The sequence below is a fragment of the Anas platyrhynchos genome, chromosome 1 (genome assembly GCF_047663525.1).
Source record: "Anas platyrhynchos isolate ZD024472 breed Pekin duck chromosome 1, IASCAAS_PekinDuck_T2T, whole genome shotgun sequence".
NCBI classification, from domain to species: Eukaryota; Metazoa; Chordata; class Aves; order Anseriformes; family Anatidae; genus Anas; species Anas platyrhynchos.
The window spans coordinates 113237655-113262912 of record NC_092587.1 but is presented as its reverse complement, the minus strand read 5'-3'; the positions used below and the strand labels follow the sequence as shown (position 1 = coordinate 113262912).

General features: G+C 41.0%; 1 long non-coding RNA gene across 2 annotated transcripts; it reads left to right on the top strand.

Moving 5' to 3' along the window:
• The first annotated feature begins 1179 nt into the window (after positions 1-1179).
• LOC113842328 (uncharacterized) lies at positions 1180-24783 on the top strand. Of its 2 annotated transcripts, none has more exons than XR_005262745.2 (4): positions 1180-1433; positions 11312-11484; positions 14853-15053; positions 18529-24783. It is a non-coding gene; the product is annotated as an uncharacterized lncRNA (long non-coding RNA). The 2 variants fall into 2 exon arrangements; XR_003494691.3 differs by having other exon boundaries at positions 14150-15053.
• Positions 24784-25258: the final 475 nt, after the last annotated feature.

Sequence of the window (25258 nt, the reverse complement as noted above, 5' to 3'; positions counted from 1 at the left end):
TAAACTGAGCTCGAACTCCAGGCCACTTCAGAGTTTGCCTAGCAGTGGCTAATTATTACTAGAATGCTTGTTAAAATTGGAAAGTAATGTCAATAATGATTTAATTCACAAACAGATGTAAACAAAAGCCCTTCTGGGAATTGTGCTGTACCAGGAGCTTGGAGGAGATATTCGTCTCAAAAAACTGTCTAGAAAAATTTTGGATGGGAACAACAACAATAAAAAAAGCTGCTAGTTCTCCTCTGCTTTAAAAGCTATTGGGGAACTATGAAGCTGAAAAGAAAGTGTATCGGACAGATATAGAGGCAGCAGATCTGATTCTAGTTCTTGTATATCTTTGTATGTCAACAGCAATACTACGAGGTTACCTGTTGTAGTGGGGTAAAGCCAGCATAAGACCAGATCATGTCCAACCATTCTTAAGATATTATTAAAACAAGGGTAGCTATTAGAGTCTTATTATGGTGAAAAATGTGTTTAGGATCCTGCCTGGGAACAGCATGGTTGGTTTTCTCAGTAAAACGTATTATTTAATTAAATAAATAAAGCTTCATTGGTGATGTAGGTTTAGTTGTCATTTACTACCTCTTTAGTGACGTTAAACTTTAGCACAATAACAGCTTGGCGAACAGAGAGAACTGTTTCCACCCACATGGATAAATATTGATCTCAGTGATAAAGAAGAACAAACATTCTGATGGAGTGGTATGAAAGAAATTGAACCTGATACAGGAGGTTTATTTTTACTGCATAGTAAAAGAAAGTTAGTCTTTCAACTGAGAACAGGGAAGGGCAAGGGGATGGCTTATCAAAATGTTGTTTACAGGATAATAAATACTGTGACTTCAAACTTTAATGTTTACCCATTGGCTATCCACAAAAAAAAAAAACAAAAAAAAACAAAAAAAAAACAAGATGACTGAGGTGAAGTTCTGGTCACAGTCAAATAAATGGCAGCTTTGCTGCTGACTTCAGTAGGGCCAGATATTTCTAGCTGGAGTGCTGTACAAAGGCTCTAATGCCCCATGGGGATCTCCTTTGAGCAAATTGCTTTCTTAAGTCCTTGAAACTAAGCATGTGCTTTTCTTCTCTGCTGAACCAGACTTGGAGACTGATGAGTTTGACATTTTATAAAAGTTTGAACTGCTAAAATACAACAGGTTTGCTTGTGTGTGAGATTCCTTGGTCCATTTGGAAGCCCCTTCCACCACCTAGAAGGGCCAGCTTTCTGCAGAGCCTCATTTGCTTCAGTGAGCTCTGTGTGAGAAAGCATAGCCAGGGCTAAGCAGTGATGGAGCAAGTAGGGTAACATGACCAACACAAGGAGCAATGCCCCCTTGTCACATGAGAAGAGTGGAAGCACTAACCTGAGGGTGGTGAAGAGGATGCAAATGCAAGCCGTGATGTCTTCAAAGCCTCCAGAGTCCTTCCAGGTGGGTCTCTCACAAGGTGGGTCTCCAGGTGTATCAGACTACAAGGCTGGGACCAGCAGATGTGATTTTAACTCTAAAAAAGTGTTAAAGCGCAAACCTTTTCTTTGATACTGAGGCATATGGATACTTGGGAGGTGGGGAGTGTGTGTGTGTGTGGGGATAGGAAGAGATACATCTGACCGAAAGTAGGTGTCCGCAATGACTGTGTCAGAGTTAGTCATCTAGGCTCCATCTGCAGTCAATGGGGAGGTTCAGACACCTGTAGGGCATGACTCATCTTATATTGCACATATGGATCAGATCAGATGAACTGCCTCCTGCTAGTTTCTCTCCACTGACTATGAAAGGAGCCCGGTGCAACTTACTATCTGTGCAGGTACTTACCTGTTGGCAAGTAAAGGTAGGGCACATGAAAGCCCTGCCTTTTCTTTGGAAGCTAGCCATTTAAGAAATGTTTAACACGCATGTAGGACCAAATAAACAAAGCTCTGATGTGGTATATTCAAAGTGTAACTTCCCTGCTCTTCTCATGTCTTACAATGCGATCTTCTAGACAAAACTTATCTATCACTTTTCCTAATAGCTCATTTGGATAGTGCCTACTCATTCTCACTCATCAAATTTGGCTTTCTACATAGGGCTTCTGCTGCTCAATACAGTGTGTGTGACAGCAACATATCGCCACACACGATGCTGTGATGCAGACATCTCTTTTTAGTACAGGTCACCTTAGAGGTGGGTACATGGTCCCATTCCCTTAATATCTTAGCCTTAATATGTTTTCCTTTCATGTACAGATGTTACATTCCTCTTCCCTACCTCCTGTCTGACCATCCCTCTTGGCTTAAGAATGACCTAGGAAAAAATAAAGCTTACAGAAGATCTCCTTCGGCTTTTGAGCTATTCCCAGCAGCTCCATCTGACTGCTTTGCCCTCTCTCTATGTATGCAGTTATGAGTCTGTGTGGGAGGCAAGCAAACTCCAGCTGCCTCTGAACTTTGCCTGCTAACTTGTGCCTCCTCTATATGACGCAGAAAGGTTTTCCAGCCCAGTTACTTTCAGCTCATGAAGAGCTTTTTGACTGTCAGTAAACCACACCACAGCCTCTAATTTTGATTGGAGCTTCTGCTAGCTGATGTCAGATACTTAGTGCAAATATTCATTTTTACTATTACATTAAATGTGGTTTTAATCACTGCCATAGGTAATTGTAGGACAAGGGGGCTCTTATGCCTTGGAAATAGTTTTGCGAGGTAATGATTATACACGTGCACTCCAGAAGTCCTGGAGGTGATGAACTGAAGAGGGAAACAGTGGTTTGGAACGAATGGGTCTCTGTATAGCAAACACGCTCAGTGATATTTGGCTTTGATGAGATTACCTGGGTGAGTTTATCTGTGACAGAAGGTGTGGCTCCTGCCTCAGGAAGTTTTGAAATGAAGATTTTCTTTTCATAGATATTCAAGAGTCAGGCAGAAAGGTGCAAAATAAAAATAATCACTTCTCATTCCAGTTACAACTCTACCTAGCTGAGTCTCATTCTTTCTTAATCCTTCAGGTTTTTATCCCTGAGGGTAGATTGCCTTTCAAGTGCAGTAAGAGTAGCCATATTTGTGTTAGGTTTTTCAAAAGAGAACATCTTTGCTTTTTTTCTCTGACTCCTTCTGTCCAGGTTACCCCTGTCTCCAGTAAATCCTTTTTCCTGGATTTCGTGGGATATCCTCAGTTGTCAGAAATGTGACATTCTGGTCTGCCACCATGTCTGGCCTTCAGGCCTGGGGTGAGATAGATGCGAGTCCTTAAGGCCCTCTCCCCTGGTCAGGTGCAGTTTGCCTCTTTCAGAGAGACATGAAAGCCATGCGGGTGCTTTGGAAATTCCTCACCTATGTCCTTGTTGTTGGCAGGAGAGTCAGAGTGCACATGAAAGTAGGAATGAGATTATAAAATCTAGGCTTGCTTATCAGCCCTCCTGGCCAATTACTGACCTATATCTGAACTGAAAAGGGAGTATCCTGGGAAGGCAAGGATCCTCTTGGCCTCCGGAGCCATGGTGCAGTGCAAGGGCCACAGCAGTGCAGAGGCTCATCCCTGGGCAGTGAACACCGTGCCATGCTTGAGAGGGGTCCAGCTCAGCTCAACACCACACAAGCTGCCAAAAAGGGAAAGGCAGAGAGCTTGAGTAGATGCCAGTTGTAGCTACAAGGACACAAAGTCATTCAGACTGGCCTTTTTTCTTCTACATCTGTCTTCCTGTTCCTGAGCCTTAATTTGGCATGAGGGTGGTCCATCTAGCAATCCCACTTTCTTAGACCCCATACACAAACTTTTTTTTTTTATAATTAAAAGTCTGTCATTTTTCCTAGGTATCCTGAATAAATGATTTTGTCTTGCCCTTTTTCATATTTTCAACATTCAGACAAAATCTCCTCTTCTGAGCTTCCTCTCCTCTGAACACCTCTCCTCTGTCTTTGCAACCATGCACTTGTTCCCTTTGCTCCACAGCAGGCTTTATCTTTCCATTTTTGCCTCTTACATATTGACACTTAGAGCCTGCCTAGGTTTTGCATGCTTTCCTATCCTGAGGCAGCCTGTTGGTGAAGGAAGGGCCGTGCCACAGCCTACCTTGTTCTTGTCAGCGTCTTTTATCTTCCCACTTCAGTCACTTCTGTGTCACTGCTTTGCATTCACTTATTTTAGCTGTTTTTAGCTGAGGTTGCTTTCTTCATTAGTACAAAGATGATTTAGTTCTGTTGAAGCCTGGCAGTGATACTACTCAACTGCAGCATATATTTTTAATCTAGATTCAGTTTCTGTGCTTTATGGCACCAGAGAGAGTTGAGTTTTGTGTCTGAGGTGCCACTAGAAGATATGTATTATTTCCTGACTGTTGATGATTGTGGTGAATTATCCCAGTTCTGTTTTAGAGACATTGCCTAGAGAGTTTTTATCATTTATGTATAAAGTTACCAAACCCAAACCAAAACTATACAGGCAGCCTGATCAAGGGGAGACTATTGAAAAGTCTTTCTTGCTTCAGCTACAAGAAACATCCTGCTTGCAGGCTCTCAAACTAATGAGGGATTTCAACCACATGGATGTCTTTTGGGAAAGCAATACAGCAGCCAGTAAGCAATCCAGGAGACTCCTGGCATGTGTCAGTGATAACTTCTTGGTCCAGGTATAAGATAAGCCAACAAGAGGAGAAAAATTATTGGACCTGGTGCTCACCAATGCAGATGAACTTATTAAAAAGGTGAAGATTGGAGGCAGTCTGGACTGCAGAGACTATGCCCTGGTTGAGTTTGTGAAATACGTGCCTGGTAAAGAGCCAAGTCAGGACCCTGAACTTCCAAAGAGTGAACTTCTAGCTGTTTAAAGAATTACTAGGTGATATCTTCAGGAAAACTCTTGTTAGGGATGGAGGAACTGATCAGAGCTGGGAACTCTTTAAGGACATTTAGAGCTCAAAAGTTCTCCATTCCATTGTGTAAGAAATCAAGCAGGGAAGGCAACCAGAATGGTTGAGCGTGGACTTGCTGGTCAAACTGAAGAACAAGAAGGAAATGCATAGGCATTGAAAGCAGGGACACGTGGCCTGGGAAGAATACAGGGATGCTGTCCGGATGTGCAGGAATGGGACCAGGAATGCCATGCACAGGTGGAACTGAGCTTGGAGAGGGATACAAAGAATAACAAGGAGGGATTCTATAGGTACATTGCTCAGAAAAGGAAGGCCAAGGGGAGTGTGCCCCCTCTGATGGATGAGAAGGGAGAACTGGTAACAACAGACATGGAGAAGGCTAAGGTACTCATCAATTTCTTTGCTGCATTCTTCACTGTTGGTCAGGCTTCCCAAATCTTTTGTTTTAGAGACAACCTATAGGTGGAGCTTGGGGGAGAAAAGTCTCTCCCACTGTAAATGAAGAGCAGGCTTGAGACCACCTAATGAAACTGAACAGGTACAAGTCTATGGGGCCTGATGTAATGAATCCAAAGGTCCTGAAGAAACTGGCTGATGTAGTTGCCCAGCCTCTCTCCATCATATTTGAAAAGCCCTGGCAGCCAGCTGAAGTCCGTGATGACTGGAAAAAGGGAAACATCACTCCTATTTTAAAAAAGGGTAGAAAGCAGAACCCGGGGAACTACATGTTGGTGAGCCTCACCTCTGTGCCTGGGAATATCACGGAGAAGATCTGCCTGAAAACACTGTCAAGGTACATGCAGGACAAGGAGGTCCCATCCATCACCAGAGTCTTTGATACCCAGTAACCGAGGGACCCCATGAATTGTAGTGTTCCTGGCTCTGAGAAGAACAGGCCAGGAATCATGATGCTGCTAAAAACACTTTGAAACAAGGCTGAGTGAACATAACACTGCAGGCTGAGCAAACCAGCATTTTTTTGGAGAGTTTACATTACAGTGTTAATATGAAGATAAGAGTAAATTTGTTCCTAGTTAACTAAGAGTCCAGTTAAAACTGGACTCCAGACAGATGTGGTGAAATAAAACCTGAAGAAATCTGCATATTTCCTATATACAGGATCTTCATGGTCTTCTGAAATCCCCTGCTCACTTGATTTTGAGGCAGCTTTACGCTGGGAGTGTTCTACTGCACTGTATTGCAGTGAAGTGCTAGGGATTTGGAGGCTGTCTCTGGGCAGTTTTCGAGGCTTCACAGACTGTTTTACAAGTGGACCCATGTATCTTGTACAGTGCACCAGTTTTCTAGGAGAAATATGACACTCACATGCTGCCTGCAGCTCCAGGCAGGGTGGTTCTGCTGTCCTCCTGAGCTCTCCAGATCTTCTCCAGTGTTCATTGCTTGAAGAATGCTTCTCCCTGCCCAGCAGCCCATGAGTTGAAGAAGAATCATCACCAATTGGCAGAAAACAGAAATATATATATATATATATATATATATATATACACACACACACACACACACACACACATATTTCCTAGCTGCTCTGCTCTGAGCTCTACGTAGAAAAGGAGCTTGGCCAGACAAGAGTTTGCTATTCCACTTCATATCATAGTATCTGGATTAACCTGAACTATAAAAGTGCAGTAAAAGGAGGAAGATAATGACTGAATCTGGGAAAAGAAATAACTTTTCTTGGTTACTAAAAAGATCCAAAATTAGCACATGAAATAGGCCTGAAAGAATGATTTGGTTCCCTTCCTGGCAGTGCTCCCTTATGAAACAACCTCTCACAATCCTCTTGTGGAGAGAGTGACCTCACGTGGGCCCAATCCTGCTCCTGGTTGCAGCAGTTGCGGTCTTGCTGCTGACCAGCAGCAAGAACATGGTAAACCCCCAGGAAAGCATGCACGGATGACCAGGCAAAACTTGCAGAGCACAACATGCTTAAATTTTGCTACTGAATGATGTTCATTACAAAACTAGAATATTGCCTAGATTCCTGTGTGATTCTTCCATATGGGCTTCCTTTTTCATATGCCCACTGCTGAGGAAGATTAAAGATCTAGGAGGGAACTTAAGAAGCAGGAGAAATTATTCTGACATGAAGACAACTGTTTAGAGTCTGTGTTGAATCAAAGCTCTTCTGTGATGTATTTCTGCACAAAGATCTTGGTTTGAGTTTGAGCTGTCCATTAATTCATCACGACTTGCCCACAATGTCGTGAGTGAAGAACTCTTGAATGGTATGGCTCCAACAAGTAGAGTGGTACAATATCAGAGAGAAATGTAAACTATTTCCCTACTGGAAACCCCTATCTGGTAGCCTGATCAAGTCCCACTGAACCAATTTTTCCTAAGTTGAGCAAGGGTAAGCTGTTGAACAAGAGGAACGAAGTGGGAATGACTAACATTTCAGAGTGTGCAGAAGTGAGATCATTCTCCCCACGAGGATGTATTTTGTTATGTGTTTTCTCAATGGGAAAATAGAAGTAAAAGTTTTTTTTTTTTCAAGCAAATCAAGAAGCAAATTGTGATGACATTTCCTCATTTTCTGTTTCCTCAAAGAAAATCATAGTCAGTCTGATTATTCACTCTGAGACATGTCCTTAGTTTTCTTTGCATTCTAGGAAGAAAAATAAATAAGCAAATAAATAAATAAGATGTATAAAAATATATACATATACATTTACACTTATACATGTACACATATATATAGTTCATGTTTGTTGACCTGTACCCGCTGTCCCCTCACCTTGATTCAGAGCATTTTTGTTTCAATGAGGGAACTGATCACAGCAATAATTGGATCTTGTAAACCTAAGCCAGGGTAAATCCCCATTTTTTCACTAGTCCAGGAGTAAATATATATATATATATATACATATATATATAATATATTTTTGTAAAAAGCTATGTCATTTGGAAGTGATTTCAGCTTTACAGAGAAAATATGTTCTAATTTCAGAATGATTTTTTTTTTTCAGATCACTAAATGATATAAATATGATGCTTTAGTTGCTCCAGTCACTTTCCTTCTGTTGAACACTAGAGCTCTGTTTCATCTGCTTTTGCCTTTTATTTGACTCAGAGAGGAAAAAAAAATAAAGGCACAATAGGGCAGGCTGGTTTGCCGATCATAATAATGAACGATCCCTCCTAAGAGCAGGATTTAGTCCAGTGAGTATGCATAGTAATGTTGTCAGCTTTAAAGAATCTTCCTTCTGAGATGGCAGTGCTTGTTTTCTTCTGTAGCTGGGAAGGTTTATGTGCTATGTGTTTCACAGAAGATGCAAGTCCCAGAAGTTCTGGAGCAATATGCCTGACTGGAGGAAGTCCAGGAAGGACAGAACCAACATTTTTCACATTCATTAGGCTTTGGCAAACTGTTGCTTTCACCATGCTGTTTGTCATTTCGGAGAACTGGAATAAGAACCCACATATTGAGATTTTTCCTGTGTGAGTTATGTGTCTATAAAACATGGTTGATTTGGAATTATAGCTGATGGCCTCCCATAGTTCAGTTATATTTCTCATTTTATTTCATTATATTTCTCATTTGTGAATAATCATGAGTTTGATATGAACAAATCAATGCAAATTCTTGATATTAGCCAAATCTCTCAGCATTTGAAATGTCATGTGGTAAAACCTCATGTGTAACCCCAAACATGATGCTGCTACTAAACTTGAAAATATTATGGCAACAAAATTTTTGACTTTTCAATGTGAAAAAGATTTTTTTTTTAAACCATAATTTTTATGATTAAAGAGGAAACTAGAATCTTTTATTTATTTCTTAATCTGAATTCTTCTGCAGGTGAGAAAAAGATTTTTATCATAGCTTTGGATTTTACTACCTTCCTCCCTCTTCTTATTCTTAGGAGCTACTCCTAAAAGTGATATTTTCCTCAAGAATTACATTTATTTTTTTAAGGAAACTGGAGAAGGAGCAGAGAAGGCAGTTGAGAAGGCAGTTACAGCTGCTGCTGGAGACAAGGACCTGGTCCTCAAACACTTTTGCACACAATTAACTTGATGTATCTAAGTAGCCACATCAAATGCTCTCATAAAGTTTTTCATATGAACAAGTGTTTGCAGGCTCTGTATCTAAATCATTGTTTTGATTCTGAGTTCTCTCATGTTTTCCCATCTGTAAAGCAGTGACATTGCAGAGATCATTTGGTAAATCCTTTGAAATCAATTAATTTAGAGCAATAAATGTGAATATGTTTTCATTTTTTATTTTATTTATTGATGTCAGAGAAGGAATGCTGACCAAAAAATTGATGTTTTCCACTTCCCACAAGAAGAAAATAATTAAGTAGAAAAGTTGGGAGATTAACCCAGGAAAAGAAAAAATACTTCTTATTAAGGAATAATTACACAAAAATGATCATTGAATGAAAGAAAAGAAGACTCTGAAGAAGCAGTGTCAAATGCAATTAAAGCAGGAGGAAAGTGTTAAATAACTTCACTGTTAGCAGGGGAACTTGTTTAATGTGATGTCCAGATGGCTGCATGCTTCTTCTCTTCCCCTCCAATATGCTGAATGTTCATTGTACTTTTAGACACCTTTTCTGGTTGATTCTCCTGCCAGATTCTCAATTTTCCTCTTGTAAATCAGGAACAGTTCTGCTGATGCAAACGGATTCACACTTCTGTGAAGCAGTCAAGCCCTGTATATTTTGCTTTGACTTGGCCACACAAAAGTCAACAGGAAAAGTGCCACTGCCACCAAAGGAGCCAGGCTTTCATCCCATATTTTATGTCTTCTTTAAATTTCTGCTTTATACTCCATGGCAAACATGTAATCTGTATGTTTCACAAATTGCTGCTGATTATATATTTTATACCAGATTGCTATCCAGGACACTCCACCACTTAATCTGCTCAAGAAACAGTTTTGGGTTCAGTGCCCTGTATTTTATATGTTTGATATATTTTGATATCAATGACCTTACGTTAGTGGTGTGGTAAGACAGGTCATCTGGCAGCCCACTGGGATTCCTCTCCACTATTTGAGAACGGTTTGAAAATGTTGGAATGGTAAAAAAAAAAAAAAAAAGGGTTTTGTTTTCCTTTTGAAAGCATTTTTTAAAATGTCATGAGACACTATTACACTATTTCATTTTAGCATGCTGTTCATTAAACTAATGGTTTGGGCTCAATAACACAGCCAATTCATGTATGTTTAGCCATCTGTGAAGGTTTCTCATAAATTAAAAGATGCAATGCTGTAAAATGATACTGCAGTGGTTACACTCGTTTATTTTCCTCTTTTTTTTTTTTTTTCCCTACTTATAATGCACTTATGATAGTAAGTGCTTATAGTGCCACCGTCTGGTTGAGATGGCTACCGTCTTCACTTCCAGACCGACTGTCTTTAAATGAACATTTTGTTATTACTAAAACACAAGTCAGTCCTATGAGATTGCTAACACCCCTTTCTCTTGCATCTGAGTTATTGAGAGGAGTAATTTGAAGAGAGCAACTAAATTGACCGGCACTGTAGAGGTATGCATAACTGATCTATATGGGGTATGAATAACTTCATTTATGCACTTTGTAAACTATGAATATTAACCTATGTTAATATTTTAAAGGTAACATTTAAGATAGACTTCTCAATTTTTAAATTGTGCATGTGTTTTATATTTATTTAATATCAGATTATTCTGTATGTACTTATGCTTTCCAAAAATGTCTATTTTTCTCTTTGCTTTGCTGATTCAGTCAAGCTGCAAAGTCAGATTATATAGTACAGCTGATTTTTCCTTTCTGATTTTTGTTTTTCTACAACCTAATCCTTCAGTTGTAAATGCCACATTAGCAATCATAATAGGCTCCAGTATGCAAAATAAGCATATCATGGCTATGACACCCACCCTGCCTCCCTTCAGTCAACTACTTGCCAGACACAAAAGCCCTGGGACAAACAGAGCAGGTAGCCCTCACTGTAAGTAAATGTCCTAGGGGGCTGGGCTGTTTGTTAATTCCCCTGATTTCTTCTGTGTGTTTGCTGTGCCATGGGTAGTGCAGCTGTGTGTATGTATTTGCAATTGACAAAAACACTGTTTTTGCTACTGTGCTGCCCAGTGTTTCAGACAGCTTTGTTCCAGTGTGCTGGCCTCAGGTTTCAGTCTCAGGGCTGCACTTCAGGACTCTTCCCTGGCTGACCACAGACATTAACACGATTTCTGTTAGATGTCTGAAGCTGCTCAGAGTCCCTCCAGCAGCTGAGGCTGGTTGCTCCACAGTGCCTGGGGGAACCGTGGGGTACAAAACAATGGACACCCACCTGTGCCCTTGTGGCCAAGCATCAAACCACTTCCTTCCTTCTAGGAGGGCCTCAAGGAGGCAGCAAACACAGCAGTAGAGCCGTGCTTGCTCAAGAGATGGACCCCATGCAGTCTGTTGCTTTGACCCCCTTTCCTTTTTGGTGCCTTCTATGCAGGGTCCTGCTGGAGAACTCCATTTCTTGTACACCAAAGGTTGGCTGTGCAATGCTGTCTCTCCCAGAGCTGAAAAGACCAATTATATGCTGCTTGCTGCTGCTTGAATCTCCAGTCCATGGCATAAAGCACAGGCTCATATGACAGTCACTGGAGGACACAATAGTAAAAATGGGTAAGGAACCTCCCTTGTTCTTTTATGGGTTTCTTCTCAGCAGCTACACTGTGCAGGTGCCACAAGCAATTAATGATTTTATAGGACACTTGAGTTGAACATTTGCAGAGGGGGAGATTTGAGTAATCTCCTGGCCCCAAGGAGTTGTTTCATTTTTAATTGTGCGTTTTAGGGTCTATTGGGCTCTGATATTTCAAGTTCTGTGGAAACAGCCAGCACACTGCTATCATTGTGCTTTCCTGTTCAGGGTTTGTGGCTGAATTACCTCATGATAGGCCATTTAGGTCTTTTGGCCTCCTTCTTGGCCTCATATTTCAACACAGCACGTGAAAGAGATGAAGAATGAGCTAAAATTCCCTTCCAACTGTTGCAGAGCTATGAAATATTTTATTTTTCATTCCATATGTTTTTTAGCAACCTTTGGCTTCATTAAAACGATGAGAGTTAGGTGAAGACGACACAGACAGAGGGAGTTTCCCCTCTGATGTCAGGGGTTTGACATATTTACCCTCACCTAAAAGACGGTGGTTGCTTCTGTTTTCTGCAAACAAAGGGAAGGCTCCTTCTCCAGCATTTCTCTCCTCTGTGCAAACATTAATTTGTGAAGCATAGCCCACACGATTCCTTGAAAAGAGAATGCATCATGACATTTCCCTAACTGTACAAAAGTCTTTACATTTCTAAATGTCACTCAGCTATTCATTACAGTAATATTTTCCCAAGGCCTGAGCAGGGTCCCATCAGCACTGGTTGTGTGTGTTGCAATTGTCCCCTGCTTCGCCAGCCCCACTGAGATCCAGCTGAGAGCTGTTGAGTGTCAGGGCTGGAGGGGCACCACTCATAGCACTCAAAATCTGTCAGAGCTGGCACCATGGCGGTTTATGGATGCTTATCAGCCGTGGCCTCTTCAGCTCTTAAGGAGGTGTTGGGGTGCCAGAGATTGACTGGAGAAAGTTCTCCAGAGGAGAGATGGAGGAGGAAATGGAATGCCATGAAATGGAAAGCTCCGTAAAACACTTCAGTGCAAAAACAAACAAACAAACAAGCAAACAACAACCTTTTCCAATCCAAATATAATCCTTTCCCAGACAGTTCTTAAAAATGGAAGAGGTAGTGCCCTCTCAGACACACGCAGAAAATGGGGAGTTGCTTGCCATTCCCACAGGCAGGAGCATTGCCAGCTTCGGTGCAGCAGCACCTTGAAGAGAGGAGGCAGGTCACTGCACCACGGAGAAAGTGGCAGCAGTTTCTGTAGGCTTCACTGAAAATAGGAGATAGCAGAAATGGTTGAACATACCAAGCATCCCACAGAGCGGTGTTTATTCTCTAACACCAGAGCAGGCCCTGAGTTGGCTACAGTCTGGGAGCCATGCAAGTCCTTGAAAGCAAACTTTGTTGTCACTCAGCATTCGGGCAAATTTGGTGTCCGCCTGTGGGTGATCCAGCTCAGAGCTTCCTGGCGTCATTTTGCGATCATGTGAATCTGCTGGCACAACTGCTCCTTGCCAAAGAAACCTTCACCCCTACAAAATTTGAATATTAGCTCTTGGTCTTGAATGGAAGAACACAATTCCCATGGAAACATTGATAAACATCATGAAAAGTGGCACAAGGTGGAGTGAAATGAAATGGCTGAATTTGTCTTGTGACAATTTCATCAAATTACATCTCACTTCCAGGCTCTTTGAGTTATAAAGTGTATGCTGTGTGGACACTGCAGTGCAGACCAGGAGGAGACAAAGGTAGGGCATGGAGCAGGAAGCGCTCTGACACCCTGAGTGCTGTAGGGTTGAAGGGTGAAGGAGTCAGCTGGTAAATGCTGCCAAGCACACCAGAAAATAGGCAGAGAAGCAGATGAGACATGAGACATTGAGATCTCATTCCACACCTAAGGTCTGTAAGTCCAGGGATCATCACAGAGCATGTGAAGAAGAGCAAACTTAATATGGAGAAAAGGAATATTACCACAAGAACCACTTATAGCAGAAGACACGATTACTGGGTGGTCAATACAAACTCTAGCCTGCTCTCTGTAGAGAAAGTCAGCCCAGAAATACAAGAGAAGGTGGCTGTATTTATCTGGAAAACTTTCTTACATGCTGTCATCTGGAACTGCTTGAAAGCAAAGTACATAAAGATGAAGAAAGGACGAGACTTTGCTTCTGTTGGGTAATTAAAAGGGAAAGAAATCTCAGTACCATAAAGAAGAATGAGACAAATCATGTCACAAAGAAATCTGTTGCTGTGGTAGTCTTCCCCTTTCATAAAAAAGAAGCTAATATGGCTAGGATCAACTACAATTAGAGTTTAACTCCACAGAGAAAACACAAATACAAAAACTACAGCAATCATAGAGGAAGAGTGGAGGAAGAGATAAAGGAGAACACAGGAACAAGATGTGGGCAATTTGTAACTTAGACTCACATTCAAAAAGATTTAGAGAGCCTGTATCCTCCCAAAGGAGCATTGTCATGTCATTAAAACCTTTAATATTGTCTTGACAACTCTTCTGTTCTTTGCATGTAGCTGACTGATAAGGCAATATTCTTAACTTTAGCATGTTTGTCTTTTATTCCTCAGAAGTACTGCAGTTGATCTTACTCTAAGAAAAGAAAAGGGAGGAATAAAAATTTCCTAGATCTCCTGAGATATTTTTTTTTTTAAGAGTGGAGCCAGGAGGGCTAACAAAGCATTAAAGGAGCCTACAACATCTCTCCCTGCCCCTCCACCCCTTCCCCACTTGGCCGCTGGAAAATATTTCTTCAGATTTGCTGTGTACCTTTGCTGCAAAACCTGACTGCACGTCTGTGGGTTCGTAGATTATCTGCACCGTGACAGCCAGACTGTGAAACCTTTGCTTGTGACTGCAGGTCTGGCAGTCTGCTGGCTTCAGTGGGGCTGCTGCCGCGGGATGCTGTTTTTCAGCGTGAGTAATGGTGTCATGATCTGGCCCATAAATTCTGGGTAATTTGTAAAGTGCCTGTCACAAAGTTATCTAAATAGCAATGGCACATTGAAAACTGTTCTGAGCTGTTGCAGAGAGTAGTCTTCTCAGTTTGTCTTTCCAGTACAACTTTGTTCTTACATAGTTTGGTATGTTCCTTTCCAACCTCATTTAAGAGCATCTGAATTCTGTTCATATTGTGGTAAACCAGATACCAGCAAAACACAATTGCTGAAGGCATTTTGATCCTTAATATAGTCAATAAACATACTTGAATGGGACTTCAGAATAGGTATTAGAGAGGGCAACAATTACCTCCCTTCTTCTTTTGTGGTTTCTGAATGAATTAATTTTGTCTCTGTTTGGGCTTTCCTTTGTATGTTTTTGTTTTGTTTTGTTTTGTTTGTTTGTTTGTTTTTCCTAGAGTTTCAAGAGACTGATTCTCACTGGCACAATTCCATGGAAGTCAGATTTCTAAGCTGCAAGTGTCGTTGCTGTTCCTGGTTGTGCCTATGATGTCTGTGGTTGTACAGACTTAACAGAAAGTGCTTCATTCCTCACTTCCCAGTATTCCATCCACACGAGAGCACTGATGGCAGAAATCTTCTTGTGCTCCCCTGGGCTGGTGAGTACATGTGGGGAATTACGCACGTCAAGTAAATGATGGCACTCATGTGAATGGTGCACATGGAATATTCTTTGAAATTATTTTGTGATCAAAGCAGAGAGAGGAAATAAAAATGAATGTATTTGCTGAATACTGCATAAATTAAATGTGAGGGTACTGCAAATAAAAGGCAGAATGTTCTTTGAAAGAGGCTGTGTTCACTTCATATTCATAACAAAATATCTTCTGTTGTTCTGTTAATATTCCTTCCTGTTGTTCCTGGTAAAGGAACTAGAGGATAAAGGAGTCTGATATATGGATTTCTTTTAAATTATTATTATTCTTTTTGGTAAGTGTCTCTTTATAAATAATTGTGTAATGTTTCAACACCTGGGTCAATGCCAAATTTCTTATAGCTGCAGAGGAAGAAATGAAACTTAGAGGGCTGCCAGAACATGAAGCTCTACAGTAGACTGGTGATGTAGGCACCAATGGCACCCCTGGGTGTTCAAATCATCAAAATACTGGCAGAGCATGTGACAAAGTGGTCTGCAAGTTGTTTTTTTGACTGTTCCAAATGCTAAGTGAGAAGCCGGAACAGCACTGGGAAGTAGGACCTTGCTGGACAGTGAATCTTCTCCTTGGCTTTTGTCATGATACAATCACTTTCATAAATTCATCAAGCTTCAGTTCATTTTCAGTTCATTCATCAAGCACACAAACTGTCCTTTCACCACTGCATACAACAAACAAACAAACAAACAATTATTCTATTCTATTCTATTCTATTCTATTCTATTCTATTCTATTCTATTCTATTCTATTCTATTCTATTCTATTCTATTCTATTCTATTCTATTCTATTCTATTCTATTCTATTCTATTCTATTCTATTCTATTCTCCCATGTGTCTGGAGACAGGACAAGGGGGAATGGGCTAAAGTTGCACCAGGGGAGGTTTAGGTTGGATATTAGGAAAAATATCTTTACTGAAAGGGTTGTTAGACATTGGAATGGGCTGCCCAGGGAAGTGGTGGAGTCACCATCCCTGGAGGTCTTCAAAAGATGTTTAGATGTAGAGCTTAGGGATATGGTTTAGTGGAGGACTTGTTAGTGTTAGGTCAGAGGTTGGACTCGGTGATCTTGGAGGTCTCTTCCAACCTAGACAATTCTGTGATTCTGTGAAACAAACAAACCAGCAGGCACAACTTAATTTTCTGCAAAGTATCAGCTGTCTTCTCAGGTGCCATTGCTCTGCATAGCTCACAAGAATCCTTCAGCATGTATCACTTCTCTTTAAGATGCCAAAGTAGTAGCAGAAGGGAGAAGTAAAAATCAATCCAGGCCTGAAACTTTTGATGGTTTAGGCTTTCACCCACAGAGTCACCACCAGTTTGCAACCCTCTGTAATTCACTCAATAAGCTTTCAGAGGACTGGAGATTGAGCTTTCATCTTTATACATCAGATACCGAATTAGCAATAGTTCAGTTATTACTATTCAGTAGGTGTTTATTGTGGAATAAAATACACAGTGGAGCAATAATGCACAGACCTTGGGTCACAATTTCCATCTCTTGTGAAAAAAAAAAAAAGCCTCTTACAGTTGTGGGAAAATGATTTTGGCAGGTTATGACTGGAAATACAGGTGACACAAAAAATAGTGAATTTCAGATCATATATTCATCATCAGAAAGGGAAATAAAATTTGTTTCTCTTGGTTCACTCTAATATTCTGCCTAAGCATGATAAGGTGCTAGTCTTGTTTTAACTACAACTGGGCAGGCAGCTATTCTTCACAGGAAGTACAGTATTATTTGACATTTCTTAAAATATCCAATGGCAAGTTAGGTGAAGGATGTGATGCTTGACTGTGCATGGATATAAAGTCATGCATTCGCTCAATTGTATGAGTAAAATACAGCAAAAGAAAAAAAATCATTTATCTTTTTTCATAAAGTACTTTCTGAATTGGTGGGGATTCCCACCTTTTACCGTGACCCTGTTCAGTTCTCAATAAACTAGAGAATCCCCACAGTGCCAACACCACGTGCTAAGAATTTTTCTGAACACGCATTTCAGTTACTTGTTCTGACTAATCAGGGAGTTTTCAGATTTTCTAGTGATTTCTCATTTACTTTGCTCCTTTGATTTCAATTAAGTTTCCCTTAAAGGTATACACAAAAACAGCTGCTTCTGCTCTTTAGATGCTATATGGATAACATAAAATACTTTGCATGGAGTTGTGTTCTACCTTTCACGGAATGTAATGTAGTACTGTGGGACCATCAACTAGGGTTGTCAGATCTGATGATTTGTGCACAGGTACTTGATTGACAGCAAAATACTCTTGATGTAGAAATTCAACTGTATTTAAAACTGACTGATGTATTTGCCTCAAACCACTATGTGGGGCTGCTTTAGTGTGGCAGTAAACTGAAACAAGTAGGATAAGGGAGAGGAGCAAGGTCAGATGGGATGTTTTCACAGATCACCCATCAGAAGGAAATTTGTAATCTTTCACAATAATGTTGCTGATCTTATTATGAATCTGAAAGTCAGGGTCCTCTATGCTAGTTCTGCCAAGCTTCCAGGATCTTGGTGGCATGGAAACTGCATGGAAACTTGGTGGCATGGAAACTGGCTGCCCACAATGGGACAGAACTGGTAGGGAACTGCTGCAGATCTTCCACTGAATTCCCATTTCCTTGCCACCAAGCCCACCAACTCTTTCTCCAAAATCTGTGCTGTGACTCACAAGGAGAGTTTCTTATGATCTGATCAATTTAAAGTAGATTCTTGGTTTCTATGACTACTTAATTTTTTATTCTGGATTGCTCAGATCTGGAATTCTAACCTACAGGAGATTGTGAGAGACATGAGAGAAACACTGTTTACCAAGTCTTTACTTCCAGTTTTGCTGCCCCAGCAGTACTGACTCTAACTGTGTCAATTAAATTTAAAGTTGTTATGCTGCCGTCTCACTAAATACAGGCTGATGTTTCAAATTATGCTATCTAAGGCTCATTATCCAAAACTAATATGATTTACAACCCACCTTTTACTTTTAAACTAACTTGCCTTTAATTGCTGTGGTCAGACTATACAAGCATCAGCTGTTCTCAGTAGTTATTTAGTATGTCTCAAAATTTGGTCATTTTACTCTCTCAAAAGCATTGAACTTCATGGTGTACAAATTTCTTTATACATTTGCAAAACCGTACAGGAAATATGACAAGAGCAATCTTTGTCTCTTTTAATGTGCATTTCCACAGATGGCAGAAATCATAATGTATTCTATTCACAAATACATGAGTAAACTTCTTTCTAAAAATATGGCATATTATCTGCAAACCCTGTGAAGCCTGCCCACTTGTTCTTAATGCTGTTCAAGTGACTTCAAAGAATTAGAGTAATTTTTCAGGATAGACTACATTTAGAAGAGATTTATTAACATCTTGATTGTAGACCCTGTTTTTTTTTTTTTTTTTTTAGGAAAAGAATGTCAATTGCAATAGATCATGGATGGACAACTTGCTCTGGAAAAAAAGAGTATGAATATAGTAAACCTTTTTGGTTTGAATCATTCAAATATCTATAAGAACATGTATTTCTTCAATGCTAATACTCAGAAAGCGTTAAATTATACATATATGCTGCCTCTTCAAAGCACAAAACCTGTTTGTAATCTCTAACAATAATCACAATGGAAAATGGATAAGAAGACGTACCATCTGCCCCTGTAAATAAAAAGTGGCAAGTAGCATGTATTATCCCATTTACAAAACTGCACTACAGAGGTGAAAAAATCTGTTCTCTAAGGACACTGAGATGGTTAAAGGCTTGGAACATCTGACATACAAGGAGAGGCTAAGACAGCTGGGACTGTTCAGCCTTCATAAGGGAAAGCTCAGGGGGATCTTATCACCTGTATAAACACCTGATGGAGGCCGAGTAAAGAGGATGAAGTCTTGAAGTCTGACTCCTTGCAGTGGTGTCCAATGAAGGAGAGGACAAGAGGCAATGGGCACAAGCTGACATGCAGGAAATTCAACTTAAACCTAAAAATTTTTTTTTTTTTTTTTTTTTTTTTTTTTTTTTTACTGTTGGGGTGATCTAACACTGGGAAGAATACACTGCCCAGAGAGACTGTGGGATCTCCATGCTTGGAGGTGCTCAAAATCAAATTGGACATAATCCTGAGCAAACTGCTCTGGCTGACCCTGCTTTGACCAGAGCTTTGGGCTAGACAGCCTCCACAAGTGCTTCCCAGAATCACCCATCTAGTGGCTCTGTGCTTCACATTTTTAAGAGTACCGTGCCTGGAAGTCACAGAGGTTCTTCCAAGTGATTTCTGGAAGCACCACTGCTTCTTTCACTCAGGTACTAGGATTACTTCATCCACTTTTGCAAGGGACTCCTCTTCCTCTATGGTGTCCATTTAAGAGAGGGGAAGGACTTTTTGGTTTTGACTCCTGTTTTTCTTATCCTGTTCCTGCAAGTAGATTCCCAGCACAGAGCTGGGATCTTGTGCACTGTACTGGGACATGTTCTACACTTCAAGTGTTTTGGTCAGACACCAAGTAAATATTCACTACTAAAACTTCACTAACCCTTATTACCTGTCACAGTGAACATACCTGCAGGAAACCATGGCTGACAGGGATCATCAGTCTTAGTGCATACACAGAAGTAGTTTGTTTCTTAATGCCCTTTTCCTCAGGATCCAGTTCATGTGATACATTGGATTCTATGTATTAGGAGTTCAGTGACTTTGCCTCCTCCCCTTCCCCTGCAGTCTAGTCTTCAGCCACTTGAGATCCCAGTCTTTGCTAGAATGCTAAATGACGGGACGGTTATGTGTGCTTGGTATTTTCTGGCCCAGAATTTCCAGTCTCAGAGCAGCTACATTAAGCAGCTAATTCCCTTTTTCTTATTACCACCATCTATTAGTAATTGCGGTCTTCAAGAATGGGAACATTCAGTATTTTCCCTAATGCAACACTCTCATTCAATTCAGATTAGATCCCCCCTCCCCTCCTATTTATTTTAAGGTGCAGGACAGAAGAAAAACATGCAGAAAATAAGAGTCTGTTTGTTTAAGCATGTGGCATATTTTGTGCAGAAATCTTAATTCATGTGGGAGAATTCTTAAAGACTTCTTTGTTATTAAGGTAGAACCTGAACAGTTACCAGACTCTAACCAATCTTGCTCCCTTATACTGCTGCCTTTCCACAGTTAGGTACTGGGGAGACAAGACCTTCTCACTGAAGAAAACAGAAACCTTTCTAACTCATTCCACTTGTCAGTAGCATCCTTAGACTGCTTTACAGTGTCTTTTTTTTTTTTCTTTTTTCTTTCTTTTTTTTTTTTTTTTTTAATGCTTTGTTTTGACTTCAGTAAAATATCAAATCAAAATGTTCTGGGGTCTCTAGTCTGCTCTGCAATATTTTTCTCCTTACTTAGTTTAGGGGTGTATGAAACAGGTCTATATGGACTTCTTGAATGATGAAGTTTTGCCCAATGTTGCAGATAGTGGTTTCGTAGATGTATTATGTGCCTAAAAGCCCACCTACCCACTTTGCTTCTGTTTCACTTGGGTGAAAAGTCTCTCTGTTTGCCATCTTAGTAGCCATTCTTCGCATCTGCTCTCATTTGAATGTAAGAAGCCACAGTTGTACTGCAATATTTGCAGTACAGAAGATGAGATCTTAATGCAAATATTGGAGCATTAATACTCCACTCTTTCTACTGGCAAGGCCTTCTGCTTGAATTCATCTTTTCCTGAGATGAGTCACAATGTTGCCTTTTGTGAACTTAATACACCTGGGTCTTTCTGCTTTCTCCTCTGTCATTTCCAACTTTGAGCTGCTCAGAGTGAATGCTGTTTCTGTTGGTATTTCTTATATGAGACAACTGGGGAAAAATGGGACTTCTGTTTTCCTCTGTTCTGATACTTTTTTGTAGCCAAGGTGAATTAGGAGACATCTAACATTGAGAAAGCCAAGTGGCATGCAGTTTGAAGCCAACTTGTGAATCCTTTGCTCTTCATAGTCCTTTGGAGATATGGATTAGGTTAGATACTTCAAAACATCTCAGCAAATTATGTGCATATTTTGTATGAAGTACATTAGCGTTCAGTCATTCCAGTGACATTTCCCAAAACCGTTATTTTAAAAGGTCTCTTACATATTCTTGGCCACTTTTTTTGTCATGACTTTTTTTTTGGAATGCTTATTCTTAACAATCCAGTGCTTTGGCCTTTAAGTAATGCCTAAAAGTTCATGGTTCTTCCCAGAAGAGCTGCTCTGATCTCAGCACTGCCCTATGTTGACTCCACAGTCCAAACAGGTCCTGTTATTTTTGAAGGTTGTCATAAATCATATGGAGTCTGGATTGGGTGTGACATAGGACTGGAGAGTTCAGGAGCAATGGTGGAAAAAAAAAAAAGCTTACCTATCCCATCATAAAATGAGAAGAAAGGTTATCAGTAAGAAAAGTAAGGAAAATAAAACACAGCCTCAGCATAAATATGGATAAATAAATTGCTTAATCTCTTTGCAAATGTGACAGAGGAACACTTCAGACACAGAATCAGTATTCTGTGAGCTGTAGCACAGGCTCAGTATATAATGCCATATAAAATAATCTGATTGATAAGGAACTTCTTAGCAGTTTAATGGTGTAAGAAGTAGTAAAGAAAAAGAATGAACTGAAACAAGAAACAGCATGAGATTGATGTCTAACCTTGGAAGTGCTAAAAGTCTTCTACAGTTGCCAAATCTTCTAGTTAGCCAAGACAAGATGTAAACTAGATGTCACACAACTCAATTGAGTGTGGCTGTATAAATGACTGTAATGACCATGTAAAGTAGCACACAAAGGGCACATGCTGCATAGCTACAATGCTGTATAGTGGATGGTGCCCGTGCTGTACAGTAGAGCTAGTTTTCATGATTTCCACCTCAGCACACTGGCTGCATCTTCTCTGTAGCAGCTCTGGAGGAATCATTCAGGGATTCCCATGATGTGCAGAATAACAGTTCTGAGAAGTGGAGCTGTAGCAGGGATGAGTCATGAAGCTCTTCTCTGACAGCCAGGAATGGGGAAAAATATCTTCTGAAGAGAGGGGGAAGGGGTAGTTTGTGCATGTTCTTCCAGGTTTCGTTCTCTCCTCAATCCAGCAGCATGTGGTCTGAAAGACCTGCAGAACAGGAACTGAAGAGTTGCGGTTTTTATTTGTTCATTGTGTTGGATATTTTCTGAAATAGAGTACTGTCATGGCAGTAAAGTCATCAGCACTGACTGGGGAAAAGAATCAGATATATATGCTGCATGTGTAGGACTCATGGACATATTAAAAGTTATTCTCAGTTCAGCTTCAAGAATTTGAACACTGTAACTTAAAGACATTAGAAAACATCTTTTGTTTATGCAAATCTTGACTGTCCATACAGCTGATAGGTTTGGTTTTAGTTTATTCTTTCAGAAGTATCACAGCAGCATGTGTTTAAATTACAGAAAATGCAGTTCAGAAATGAAAAAATGAAAAGAGTATTTGCTGGTTTTAACAGGCAGATTCAGCCCAAAATTGTTGTCAGTTTGGTAAGCATGTCCTGCTTACAATGGAACTGAAGCTTAATTCAGGCCTTGCCAAACCAATAGCAGAAGGCATCTCACAGACCCAAGACACTCAGAAAAAGTGGAGTCAAAGCTCATCTTTCATTTTACCAATGTGTTTCTTGCTCTGGTCTTAAGAACATGCCCCAGTGTAAATCTATGTGACCCATGATCAAATAAGCCAGAGAAAATGGACCCAGGAGTTGGACTCAGTGATCCTTGTGGGTCCCTTCCAACTCAGGATATTTTGTGATTCTGTATCTTGGCAGGGCAGGGTAGAGGTTTCAGTAGTTCTCATCATCCTTCAGCTCATAAGTACTTATCATGTAAATGGTCTCAGTTTGACCAAAACATAGCCTGGAAACTTCTCTCAGAGACCTGTTCCATTACATGTATTGTTCCTGTGGCAGTGCAGTGTAATAGTGTGACAGCAGATACGCTGGTATTTGGTAAATAAGGTGGATGAGAGCTGCAGCAGGGATTTAATGAAGCTCCTGGAATGGTGCTAAATCTGAATCTGTCCAATTTTTTATTCAGGGTGTTATCTGCTTAAGACTAGAAGGAAGCTAAAAAAAGGCACAAATTCCTCAAGGAATGACAACAAAGTTTGATTTGGTTCATCATTAAAATAACTACTCCAACCAGTCCCTGTCTTGAAGACACATGGGAAGGGTCTTTCCAAGCCAACAATATTCCTGTGTTAAAAAACAAGGGGGGGAAAAATACACCACACAATTCCACAAGTAACTTGACTGTATTTGACTTGCCATTCTGTTTCTCAAGACCCACTCAGCAAAGCCCTTCAGTACATGCTAAAATCCATCCCTCTTGACTTACAGCATGTGCTCAAAGGCTGTCCTTAATTCGAGCCAGGGACTGGTGCTGTCTGCACTTTCAGCATGATCGCATCCATGAGCCAAGAAGCCAAAGGAGAGGAGAGTGCAGTCAGAGGGACAGGGATTGTTTTCTGGAGGGCTTACTGCAGTCACCTCCGTGTCAGTTGTGCGTGTTGTTTTTATCCTTCGAATCAACAAACACCGGCAGCCAAAGAAGAAAGAAGCCGAGCAGTGAAACACAGTGTGTGGCTCTGGCCCTTCCTGGAGAGGGGAGCAGCAGCCGGCCAGAGCCACGCGAACAAATGAGCTATTTGTGGGGCCGTGCGATCCCAAATGGGAGACGTGTCACACTGCAGATCTGTGGGACTTGGCAGGCGCGTGCGAGACAGGAGCTGCAGGGCCTCTTGGGCTTTCCACCACCCTTCAGATCCCTGGCTGTCACATTAATCCTGGTTTAAATCCAACCTCCCCTTTTCCAGTGATTGACTCCTACATCTTTTTTTCATCTCCCGGAGCAGCCAAGCAGCATCCTGTGCAGCTGAAAGCTATTCAGCTCCAGGATCGGCCTACCAAGCACACACTGCAAGAGAAGCTCATGGCCTTTGGTGGTGGTGATGGCCAAATATGTGTGTAATGTGCTTAGTCTTCACTAGCCCACACAGCGAGAGTCCCTGCACCTCTCCTGAACTTGGGCGTAACGTTTTCCCTCCGCCATCGGGCAGGCCAGCTCTAGACTAATATTTTCTATAGAGTTAATTATGACAGGACAAGTGCTGTACCCCGGTGGAAATTTGCCATTTGAAAAATTGCCTAAAAATATATCCTACAGTAAATGTTTCTCTGCGTGATTAAGTGTGCATGTGGACTGTGCTGCGCAGAGGGTTTCCCAAAAACAAATGTCTCAACTAAGTCTTTTGGCAAGGCCTCCTTGTTTTTTTAGCAGTTTATCAGCTTTTGCGTTATTTACTAATGGCAGGAATTACTCTGTAATTCATTTTTTTACTGAAAATCCCTAAAGTCTGCAAAGACGGGAACTGCAAAGGTGAAAAGGGAAGGATGGGGAGAAGCACAGAGTTTCATTCTTGGGAATAAAAATGCCCTCAGGGTTCAGATATGTTCTTCGAACTATGAAACTTGTGGTCAGCTCCTTGTTTTGCCTCAGCCTTCACATACTCTGTTGGTACATCATTTACCGGGTCGTGGGGCCTGGTGCACAAAGGATTGAGAATGAGCAAATTCCAGAGCAAAGGTGAGGTGGCCACTGCAGGCTGCCACCAATGAGTGGCAGGTCAAGTTATCACATATGTGCTGCCTTGGGGGTCCGTGTGCCCTGCTTTTAAGACCAAGGCAGCACTGCTGCCCAGCCCTTCACTGTGCCATGTGAGCAAGCCAAATGGTTTGGGGTTAGCTGGGGAATCTTCACTATCATCTTCAGATGGATGGCACAGATGAGAGCTTCCTTCTCAGTGGGTCTGAATTCTCCTGTTTCAAAAGCAAACCCTTCACCTCTTTGTGGCGGAGCATGCAGCATCACCTGTGCTGTGATTGCAGTCTCTTTAAGGCAATGTAAGCTTAGGCTACTACCAAACTAAGACCTGCCCTCTGCCTTTAGCAGTGTGCTCTCACTCCTCCCTTCTGCCAGCTTTGTGTGCATGTGCATGCCTCCGTGGTGAGCTGGCTGCAGAAACCAAGCCAAAAACTGACCTGACCAGAAGAAAACAGAAAAAAAAGACAGAGAGAGAGAGATGAAAAAAAGTAGCACTCTTTC